Below are 12,715 nucleotides of genomic sequence, written 5' to 3'. Positions count from 1 at the left end.
CAATTTTGTCATTCTTTACTTCTTGAAATCCCAGGCTTTTTTTTTTTTGACACCAGAACCCAATTTTGTATTTAAGTGTGAAAGTCTTAAATTGGAAGCTTATGGGAAAGTTGGGGGAAATGTTAGATCATTAAGAAAATCATGTGCCAAACCACGTGGGAGCCTCTTAAATACAACTTTGGTGGTCATGACCCTGGCCAGAGGGGGGGAAGTCTGTGATGTCACCTCTTCCCTGAGTCCCAGTTTCACGGATAGTATCTCTGAATGGAATTGTCTGAGGGAGATTGTTCCTTGTGAAAAGTTCACATGATGGAGTCTGAAGAGCTTGTTTTCCTCAGAGCCCAGCAGGATAGAGTGGTTTGGAATGCAGCATTCAGTGTGTTCTGTTTGGCTGAAAGCTGTCACAGGGAACAAGTACTTAGCAAACAGCATGAACAAGGATTTGAACTAGAAAACGAGAAGAGCCTTGACAACATTGTAATAGTGGCTTGTGTCCTAAAAAAACTGCTCAATGGTACACAAGGAGGTGATAAAGAAGACTGGGAAAATACATAAATAGATTTGGGTCTCATTCAAAACTACCCAATGGAAGAGCGTCCTAATATGGGTAAAGTTTGAACAGAGGTTGCTGGGTCACTGTGACCATCCCCACTTGACTATATCTGATGGGATTTTTGCCTTTTTTAAGGCAATAGCCCATAGACTAAGTCTGTGCCTATAGGATGTCCATACAAGTTGTTGAAAATAGATTGATCAATCAACTGTTTAGTCTGTTTTCACAATGCCAAATGCCTGGGTTGAATGTTTTTTATATTTCACTGAATTAACTGAATAGACCTCTTGATACCACTTTTGGCTTTTCAGGTTTTAAGAGGAATTATGTGCTATTAACAGGGCTATTCTTTCAGTATTTACATTCCATTTGCTTAAAAATCAATTCTTCCTGTTTCTTAAAGCTTCTTTTTAATACTCCAATTTCAGGTGATATCTATACCTTCTACATGGAATCCAGATTTTTGTGAATGATAACACTTACTGCAGGTGGGTGCAATAGCCTGATGCTCTGTGATGCTGCTTCCCCAGGAGCTATGCCCAGGAGCCCTCCTGTTTTAGGTGAAACAGATATAAGAAGGTATTTATTATATAACAGAGGTCCAGTTGATATGTAAGTCTGCCCTATAGCAGCTAGTGCTGAAGCAAAGGTACAGTAGTTGCTGTATAAAGGGCAAAGACAGCATGGTATCCAGCCATGATGTGTGTTAATTGACTCAGTGGAGAGTTTTAAGGTTGTGTATGGACACACACTGGTTACATTGACTTTAGTTTAAAGAGAAATCAAAATCAATTAGGCAGCCTCTTCTAGACTCAATTCAATTCAACAAACACTGTTAGAAAGTAAGGCACTGCACCTCCTCATGCAAAGCATGTGAAGTTTGTTTTACCTTTTTGGTTTGTTGTAGCATCATGTTAGCACAAGTTAAATTGGAAAATACTGATATTTCATTGTTTACAAATTCAAGAATGCCTTTACTTATTTACTTGTAGCTCTTCTTGAAATTTTTATAATTATCTTTGCTTGGAAGGACTTCATCAAGAGCTTCTTGTTCTAGCTCAGAAATTTTGAAGACAAAGAAGTTGTCTTTTATCTGTGTCACGGTCTTTTGGTTTTGGGGGCCCTGTTTGCCTCTCGAGAAGAGGGTGGATCTTCTAATTATTAGCATTTAGGTTGTTTTAAATGTAGAGTCTTGGGGAAATTCCAGTTTAAGTCCTTTGTGGATCATCCTGACTCCTTTGATCACTTAGAGCAGTGCTGGCCAATGGAAATAAAATGCAAGCCACATAAGTAATTCTAAATATTCTATTAGCACATTAAAAAAATAAAGAGGGCTTAGGGTGTAGCTCTACCAGTGATAGTATGTGTGAGACCCTGGGTTCCATCCATAGCACCAAACAATAAACAAAAGGAATTTAATTTTAAATGTTTTTGTAGTTTTAGATGGACAGAATGCCTTTATTTTATTTGCTTATTTTTACGTGATAGTAAGGATTGAACCCAGTGCCTCACACATGCTAGGCAACTGCTCTGCCACTGAGCTACAGCCCCAGCCCCAAAAGAATTGATTTTAACCATACATTTCATTTAACCCAACATATCATTTCAATGTGCAATCAATATAAAAGTTATTAATAAGATATTTAACATTCTTTTTAAAGATCTTATCCTAAGTCTTTGAAATCCTGAGTGTGTTTTACATGTATAGGATATCTCAATTCAATCTTGGCACATTTCACATGCTCAATAGGCACATGTTGCTAGTGGCTTCTGTATTAGACAACATCACCCCAAATGGATCTCGCCTCCAATTGGCATGGGGGGATTGTGATAACTCAAGTGTGCTGACCTCCCTTGAAGGATTTAATAATCCTGCTCTTCTCAACTCTGTCCCAAATGGGAAACCCTGTTGTCAAATCTGAGCTTGTCGACCACTTTGCTTCAAGAACAGCAAATATGTTTTTTATGCTAAGTACTAATTTTTCCATTTTTCAAAAATATGTTAGCTGTTATTCCATGGATTTGTTCCCTAAATTACAGGATTCAATCAAGAGGGGGCTCCATATGCTTGAAGTAGATAGTTTTAGGGCACAGAGAAAAGGAAATATTTTATCTCCACAACAGTAAATGTATGGTTCTCTTTCCCTTTAACAGTCAGCAGTGCTTATTGGGCAAGTAATATGTGTAAGGGAATATTATGAATGTTGTGAGGGATTTATAATAATTTCCAAGACCTGGTTTCTGCCTTCAAAGAGCCATATTCTTGTGAGCAAGTCAATACATGCACATTCTTGTCTGTGTATGCATGTATACACACATATATACACACAAACTCTAAGATAAACTAAAGGTGGATGAGTACTAGGGGCATACCATGTACATTCAGGGCACAGACTGTGGAGGGATTAATTCCAATTGATGGGACTCAGTGACTGGTCTTAGAAGAGGTAACTGAACTAGGCCTTAAAGGATCAGTATTTTCAAATTAGTTAATCAAAAAATTCATCCCCAATATATCAATGTGTTCAAATTTGAAACAGATCCTGAAACAGTTTAAGTTCACTGGTCACCTGGGGATGTTCTGAATACTTTATCCACACTGAGTTAACCTGGAATGAAATTATTTTCTATTGCCACAGTGTGCCCCTTGATGCTATTGTCAGAGATGCCACACAAGCTGTTAGCTTGAGTCAACCTAATTTGACTTTTTTTGATATTACTTGACTATATTCTTTTCTAATTCAAGCTAAGGCTTCAACCATAGGCTATAGGTTGAAATTCTGTTCTTCAATGTGGGACTTTCCTGTTAAGGAGCTGCTGATTATTATCTTCCTGGCTGGCTTTGCAATGGGAGAGTGGGGACATATATTAATTATCAACTTTGTTTAGCATTTTATAGTTTACCAATTACTGTTGCACAAATGATTATATTTGATTCACACAGTTTGTTGATCTGACAAAATTGCAGGTAAAGAAATTTAGGCACACAAGGCATGATGGCACATGCCTATAATCCCAGTGACTCCAGTGGCTGAGGCAGGAAGATGGATTGCAAGTTCAAGGCCATCCTTGGCAATTTAGCAAGGCTCTAAGCAACTTAGTGAGACCCTGTCTCAAAAATAAATAAAAATGGCTGGAGATGTAGCTCAGTGGTAAAGTGCTCCTGAGTTCAATGTGCAGTATCAAAAAGAAAAAGAAATTTAGGTTTAGAAAGATTTATTAAAGTCCTGCCTTATTTATGGGAGATACTCATTCTAAGATCCCCAGTGGATACTTGAAACTACAGATAATAATAAACCCTATAGATACTGTGTTTTTTCTTACACATATATACCTATGATAAAACTTAATTTAGTTTTTACTTCAACACAAGCAGTCTGATACTGTGATAGTTGATCTGATAACCAAGATGGCTATTAAGTAACTAGGCAGATAGCACATACAAGATGGATACACTGGACAAAGGGATGATTCACGTCAGAATGGTGCACAATTCAAAGTTTATGAATTGTTTATTTCTGGAATTTTCCACTTAGTGTTTTCAGTCTGTGGTTGACTATGGGGAACTGAAACCATGGAAAGCAAAGGGATAGGGGTGGGGTACACTGCATGGATTTGCCTACAGTACTTTGGCCACTGAGTGGTAGAACTGGGTTAAACCAGCTCTTTTCACTTCCTAGCCAGTGTCCTTATCTTGCCTCTGTCCTGATTTTCTGCTTTCTCCAACTCTTATCCTTTAAGTGCTGAGAAACAAGGATACTCAAGCTAACTCTATGTTAAGAAATTTAATAAACAAAAATCAAACCAATAATAATAGAGAGGGATTATTCATATTGAAAAATAATTCTCCTATTGGTTCAAAAAGCAAGCTCCCCTGGAAATAGTAGCATGTAATTTCATTTACAAAAAATAATATTGCACCCAATAGCTAGAGAAAACATTTATTAGGTGAAATAAAGTATACATAGCTCCATAGGGCAGGTCATTACTTGAAGTTGGCAAGAGTAATTTCTTCATATTAGTCAGTTTTCTATTTCCAGAAATGTGTTCTAACCTGAAACCTCTGAAATCAGTGCAGAATTACAAATTGGGTACTTTGGGTCTTTTTTTTTGCTTTTTTTTTCTGGTAAAGCACTTTTTCATACTCAATGAGTTTCACAGGATGGAATGCATTTTATTTTCTGAACCATAAAAGTGAAAACCATCCCTCTGCCCTTAGGAAATCTTGCTTCTTTTTTTTTTTTTTTTTTTTTGTAAAAACCCCTTCCAGTTGTTTTCTTTTTAGTGGTGTTCTGAAGAATCATCAGCCTTAACAATGGTATGGAAGAATCAAATCTGACATACAGTGCAACCAATTAAGGGGGGCGGTGAACAAAACAAAACAAAAAGTAGAAACAGCAAAACCTACTGGCAAGGGTCACAACCTTATATATTCTGTATCTTATTACCATTTGATGTACATCCAGATGAGGCAAATAAGCAATTTTAATGAGAGAGAAATGAAACTTGGGCTGAGTTAACTATTGACCTATAACATAGCCAGAAATGTTATTCATTTTCTTCCAGATGGCAGTGTTAATGTGTGGTTTTCATTAGCAAATAAAGACCAGTAAATAAGAAAAGTTGGGGAAGACATGTACTATAAAAATTCTATATGATTGGATTTCTCTCAATGCAGTATAGTTATCTAAAAAGAGCCCTATGCTTAATTGAATATAGTCAAGCATTATCAAATGATTACAGGTAGAGTGCTGAGTAGCTATTTCTAGGGAGTTCTGTTCTAGCACATAGAGGTTTAAGTACCAGTTCTACCTATTATTAGCCTTCCCGAACATCCATTTCCCATACTCAGAATTCCTGGAACAGTTTTAACTGAAAATATAGCATTTTTCTGTGAAAAGAAAGCAAAATGTTGAACACAGAGGTACTGTGCTTTTAAGTTAGACTAAGTCCCAATAATGTACCCTGGGATAATATGATTCACCTCACTATAAGCCATGTATTTATTGCCAAAGGAATATCACATAAGCTGAAACTTGTGCAGGGGCAGGAACTCTAGACCAGGAGTCAGGAGACCTGAGTTCTCAGCCTTGTTCTGGCCTTAACTAGTTCTGTGACTTTAATCTCTTTATGTGTAAAATGAGGGCAGGGTTGTACTCAGAAATCACTTTCTTTGGATCTTTAAAAATTATACCTCTTCTTGTCCTTCCACTCTACTACTATGCAGTGATCTATGCCTCTTTATTTGTTGGTCAAGTAATTAACAGTCCTTCAGGTTCACAGTTGGGGTAAAAATGCTACTTTGGGGAAACTTGCCATAGTAACTAAACTGCCATTGAAAAAACAGAACTGTGAAAGGGCAACATTTCCTATGTAGTTCTACTCCCCAGATGCCCTTGAACTCTACGGGCACTTGCATATATTAGTGATGCAAATCTTGCAGAAGAACAAGACTAAGATGTTATGACCAAGACACTCAATTTGCATTGGAATGCCCCATGCAAACAGAAGATCAGAACTCATGAAGTGGCATTTGGCTTGAACTCTTGGAAGGCATGCCAGTCTGCAAAGAGTCCAAACGGCAAATGTTGGGATGAGAACACTCCATTGTTCTTTTCTAAATGTAACTTGATACTGAATCTAAAGAGATTGGAAAAAATATGAATTCGATCATTTAACTAAAGCACTTCCCCTCTGTGGGCACCAGTGACCTTATCTGTAACAAGAGGGCATAAAACTCAGAGAAAGAACTTCTAATCCTAACATTCTGTGTTTCCTTTTTTTCTTTTTTGAAGGAGTGGGTTTAACATTCTGCGATGAAGGGAAAGGAGAGAGAAACTTCTGAGATGAAGGGGAACTCTGAAAGAATTAAGGTTCAGGGCTGGGGATGTGGCTCAAGCGGTAGCGTGCTCGCCTGGCATGGGCAGGGCGCTGGGTTCAATCCTCAGCACCACATAAAAATAAATAAAGATGTTGTATCCACCGAAAACTAAAAGATAAATATTTAAAAATTCTCTCTCTCTTAAAAAAATTTAAGGTTCAAAGATATTTCATTGCTTCCAATTTTGTTCAGTGCTAGACCCTACTCCTTGCTTCTTTCCTTTCAGGTTAAAGGGCTCATCAAGGTGATGAATATCCAAATGTTACCATGTGTCAGTGGGATATTAAACCAGAAAAGTAAGATACAATACTAACTTTTGTATTTCTGGCTTCCTCATTGTTTCTTCTCTCCAGCCTCTGATCATCATCTTGCAAAGCTGATACAAAGTTCAAATACATGATGACATTGAGGGCAGATGGTAATAATGTCAGGGCAAAATGAATGCTACTAGTACATTACAGGTTTTGCTTAAGGAGGAAATTTATATGAAATACTGTTGTCAGGCACTCTTCTAGAAGTTTTGCAAGTATTAACTCATTTGGTTTTCATAATATGGATGATCAATTAGGACCAGTTATTATCCCTATTTTACAGAGGAGGCTATTGAGGCATAGAGAGGTCAAGTACATTGCCTAAAGTGAAACAGCTAGTAACAGCAAAAATTAAAATCCAATTAGTTTGGCTCCATAGTCTTTTTTTTTTTTTTAGTTGCAGATGGACACAATATCTTTATCTTATTTTATTTATTTTATGTGGTGCTGAGGATAAAACCCAGTGCCTCACACATGCTAGGCAAGTGCTCTACCACTGGGCTGTACCACAACCCCAGCTTCCACAGTCCATTCTTTAACCTTTATGCCCATGAGATTCTGAGTTGTCTGGTGTGATTCTCCATGTGCCTCACTTCAAATGTGTGGCAAGTTTTGTGAGTAACTTGTGGACGTTGGCAGCTGGACAGGTCCCCAGGGCTTCCCCAGTCCCATCAACCTGTCTTAGGACTAGATCCCAGGAATGGTACGTTTCTGCAACCCTGGGTTTCCTGTGGTCAGTCTCATTCCACCCTTCCTAAACTGGAACTGTGTATTTTCTGATCTCTGTCCTATGGGTTTTCACAGATTCTAAGATTTTATCTGTAGATTAGAAAATATATTCTTTTTGTTTATTCAACCAGCCAGTAAATTGAATGAGGAAAGACAGTCATGCTAATAATAGCTATTGTTTATTAAGCACTTACTGTGTGCCAAGCACTGAGAAAAATGCTCTGTGTGATTTTCTTCTAATCCTCCCATTAACTCATGAGATGAATTCCATTATTATCTTCATTTTAAATATGAAAAAAACCCCAAGGTTCACACAGGCTGAGTAGTCAATCTAAAGTCACACTTTTAAGTAGCTAGCAGAGCCAAGCTTTTGACTTTGGGACATACCTGATCCAGAACTCTGGGATTTAATTACTGCTTTATACTGCCTTTAGCATTTTTGGACCCAATACCATAGGTATAGACAGTATATTCTATTTTGCAGCTGCTTATCTGTGGTATTACTGATATGCCCGGTTTGCCTCAGTGGGTTATCATTTTAATACAAGTATATCATTTTCTTTTTTTTCAGAATTTTTTAATATTTATTTTTCAGTTTTTGACGGACACAACATCTTTGTTTGTATGTGGTGCTGAGGATCGAACCCGGGCCGACCGCATGCCAGGCGAGCGCGCTACTGCTTGAGCCACATCCCCAGCCCACAAGTATATCATTTTCTTATAATAACACAAAATGTTTTGGGGGATGTGTGGGAGCATTTGCCTTCCCCATAACTGGCCACCTTGTGCAATGCATCCTCATAACTGCCAACTTGTCTTGGAAAGAGAGTGTGAGAGGATTTAAGTAGGCCAAGGGGATTAGGGCATGCCATATATAATATTCCTATGGGCTTTTCGAATGGGAAATTTGGGTCCTCTATTGGAATGGATCTGGATAGAAAGAAAAATCAGAGTGTTGTGAATAAAATAAGAGAATCTGTTAGGATAGCAGATGGAAACACATCTAGGGCTTGTGATTATATGATATTCCCAGATGTACTTTTTTCTAGAGCTAAATGATTGATGTTCTCAAATGAATGCAGTTTGGTTTGAAAGTAACTGAGATGGTATTAGAGCTATGGATGATGCTAGAATATCCATACAAGCTGCCCAAATTAACCAAGCCAGACCTTAAAACTCATTTGACTTTATTAATCTTTGTAAACTCAAGTGACACCCCCAAACAGAAAGAATCTTTTATGCCTCCAGGTCCAACTCTAATTGCCAGTTAATAAAAATGCCAGGGTATCCTTAATCAGCCAATTAACTGACCTAACAATTATAATAGGGAAGGAAGGTGGGAGGGGTTGAGACTGGGAATAGCAGATCCTCAAGGTAAAGTAGAAATTCTTTAGGGGTTAATGGTGGACACCCTTTAAAGTAAAAAGATTTTCTTCTACCTTGACTGGCTTCCCATTTTCTTTCCTTTTTCCCTTCCCTGACACTTGCAATTGTTGGAACCCCTAATTGGCTGATTAGCTAATTTAGAGAGAGAGAGAGAGAGAGAGAGAGAGAGAGAGAGAGAAAGGGGTAGAGATGAGAGAGATGTGTGGGAAGGAGGAGGAGGAGGAAGAGAAAGAGAAGGGAAATAGAGAGAGGGTCTTAAAGAGGTATAGATTTTAAAAAATGGTTCTTTACTCTCAATATTTACGTGAAGATAGTTCTCTATAGTTAAGAGTTTATTTGAGATTTACAGTATTTTTTAAAAACTGGAATAGTTAGTTACCTCCTAATTTCTGAAAAACCACAACCTTAACATGCAAAAGTCTGATATTAAGGAAGCTGGTTACTTTTTACCTGAATATATCTTCATAAAAATTTGAACAATAATTAAAACAGAAACTGTCATTGGTAAAAGAGCATATAATTGGGGCAGAGTTATATTTTTATTTCATGAAAATTATAATAGATTAAGAGTAAAGTGTATATGTCAATGAAATTCTCTAGGTATTATTTGCCGTTTTATAAATATTCTCAGAAATTGATGATTAAAAATCAATTTGGAATGAAAAGAACTTCTTTGCTCCCAAGGAACTCTCATTTGCTGGGGTTTTCCTTTGCAGATGCAAGCACATGGGTTTTTTATATAGTTGGAAACAGTAAATTATAGAAATCTGCCAGAATAAATTCAAGGATGATTTTTTATACCAACCCAAGCCACAGTCCCAGAGTTGTGAGCTTTAAAGTTTATGAATTAACCAGGCATGGTTGTGCCATCTTGAAATCCCAGTTATTCTGGAGGCTGAGGCAAGAGGACCACAAGCTGGAGGCTAACCTGGGCAACTTAGTGAGACCCTGTCTCAAAATAAAAAATGAAAAAGTGCTAGGGATATAGCTCAGTGGAGAGCACTTGCCTAGCAGGTAGGATACAAGCCCCTGGGTTCAATCCCCAGTACAGTTATCAGTCAGTCAATCAAAGTTATGAATTATATATAATAATTTAGTACCTTTATTACTTAGCTCATTTAGTATTTTTTCAGTAGCCTATGGAATCACAGAATTTTAGAGTTGGATAGAACTTTAGAGGTTACCTACTTCTATTTTTTCATTGATCAGAAGAGGAATCAAGAGATCCAGATGGGGGAAGGGACTTATCTAAGGCCACATAAAATATTTTCTGGCTGAGCCTGAAACAGGTCTCCTGAATTCTCAGTTTTGTATTCTTCCTTCCAATCTTCCCCTTATATAAATGATACCAAAGGCCAGAGGGCAAATGCAAATCACCATATTCTGTTAGAGACCGCTTTAATGCAAAATTCTACTGCACTCCAAGTCTGGTTGCATTCATTTTAAAATCATTCTTCAATGGCCAACTCAGAAAGCATATGTCTTAGTTTTATTCTTATGAGTCCCATCTTTCTTTCACTAATGTATTATTAACATGTCTTCTTTCTGTTCTGAAAAGTTCTCAGGAGAATAACTGTGTCCTGAATTTGGAAATGGAAATGACTGTAGGATCTATTCCTTTTAATCTGATGGCTAGGAAATGCTGCCTTTTCAGTTCCCCAAGATTCTGCTTAAAAGGATTGTTCAAAGTAGCTCTAGCACTGTTATAAACTCCACTCAGCCCTATCAGGTACATGTGCTTACCTTGATTTTTCTTTTTCTTCTTCTTTTTTTTAGAGGGTGGGATGTTTGTTTTCTTATTTCTCTACTTTGTTTTGTTTCCAATCTGCAAGCTTTAAAATTTGTGTGTGTAGAAAATTCCCTTTTTTTTCTTACTGGGGGCTAGTTTCCCTTGATCCTGAAGGGTTCATCACAAATTGCTTGTAAATCAAGATCTGATTAGGAAGTAATATATTCATCTGTAACTCCTGCATAAAAGTTATTCAAGTATTGTGACAAAATAAGTGTTGTTTACTTTATACATTTTCTGCAAATTCTAAAGATTTCATCTAACTTAAAGGCTCTCATGGAATCTTGGGGATTGTGGCTTGCCCACTGAGAGTATAAAGGCTTGCTAAATTAAGTTGATTTGCCTGTGAAAGAAATGCTTCCATTATTCATGTCAGAAGCCTGTCACATCAAATTGAGGGAGTAGAGAAAACCCTTTTTTATCAACATTTAGAACCAAGAAAAATCAACCATTGAGGGCCTGAATTTCAATTGGGGAAAAAGTCAAGCTGAAAGCAGGGTTCAAAAAAGGAGGGGGGGGGGAGCCGGGTATTTGTCTAATGTTGAAAATCAGTAGAGGGGATTGATTTAACTTTGGCTGAAACTTTTATATAGACAGACAGAATGAAACTTCTTAAAGCAGCAAGTAGTACATACAGTCTTGGTGTCTTTCATGTGTAAACTTGTCAAAAGTAGTTAAGCTAATTCAAATTTAAATCTCCTTGAATTCCTATTCTTGGACTCTTAATTTGTTTATTTTAAAGGATTTAGGAATGCATTTCTTAGAAGTTACTTTTCAAACATTGGTGAATGTATTTTGTTTTCAAAAGTTCAAGATTATAGGCTCTGGTGTGTGATTAGTCCTTGTATTAATAAGAAAAACAAGACAAGCCAGTCAAGCACCAGCCCCCATGTTTGTGTCAGGTATGTGGGCATTTGTCTGTGGGTGTTGTGTGTATGTATGCATGTGTGTGCACATACACACATACACACACCATGAACTTTAAATAAAAACCAGGTCATTAAGCGAATAACATGACCTAGAACAATAAAGAGAGGACCGTTCCCAAGACAAAATATCCTCATGTAGTATTCGTTGATCTTAGGAAGATTCTCTTATTTTTGTCAGGATACTGGATTTTGTTAAATTTTAATTATTTGAAAGACAAGTATAATAGAGGAGAAATTATTTTATTATTTATGTAAGAAAGTTAATGTTCATTTTTTTTGCAGTCTTTCATTTCAATTAATATGTATTTCAAATGATTGTATGCCTAACTGAAGTCAATCACAAAAACAGTTTCTTTTTTTGCAGATTTAACAACCCTTATTTGCCTTAAATATGTTTCTGCCATTATTATCCAAGTGTATCTTTGGTATGATTTAAAAAAAAATATCTTTGGAGCAACTGAAAAATATGAAATATAATTTTTTTACATTTCTTAGATATATTTTTATTGTTTAGTACCAAAAAAATTGCTCCAGAATTTTTTTAAAAGGACAATTTAAACTAAAGGGTTTCCTGCTTTTTTCCTCCTTTAAAAAAAAATAAGATCTGAAATCCTCTTCAAGAATTGCAATGAATATCTGCTCCCCCTTTCTTGGTTAGAGGTTCTGTAGCACTTTACCCCTATGTTAAATATTATGCTTACTTGAGACTTGTGTCTAGTGGAAATAAGAGCTGGTCTTTGGTGTTCTTAGTACAAAAATAATTACTTCTCCGTTTGACTGCAAATATGTGCAGGTTGTAGATGGGGGAGCAATGAATGAAATAGAGAGGCAATTGTACTATGGAGGACTGGAGAAGACAAGGATTAATGGTGAGCAGAATTGTGTTTTGGTGTTCTTTCAGCAAAGTTACGATCTCAGTGAAATGAATGCTGTTAACAAGGAACCTATGGGGCAGGGGGTTGGAATAGGGGTGGGAGGAGGGAATGTGGGGGTTGTGAACTGCTAAAACTAGAGCCCTATGTCAAGGCAGGAATTGAATAGCTAATTTATGTGTATTTACAAAGTACAAACAAACAAAAAAAATCCAAAAACAACTTTTCCAATTTGACCTATGCTATTTTTAGATCATGACCCCAC

The sequence above is a fragment of the Marmota marmota genome, unplaced genomic scaffold (assembly GCF_001458135.2).
Source record: "Marmota marmota marmota unplaced genomic scaffold, marMar, whole genome shotgun sequence".
Lineage (NCBI taxonomy): Eukaryota > Metazoa > Chordata > Mammalia > Rodentia > Sciuridae > Marmota > Marmota marmota.
Note: the sequence above shows the minus strand (reverse complement) of the source record.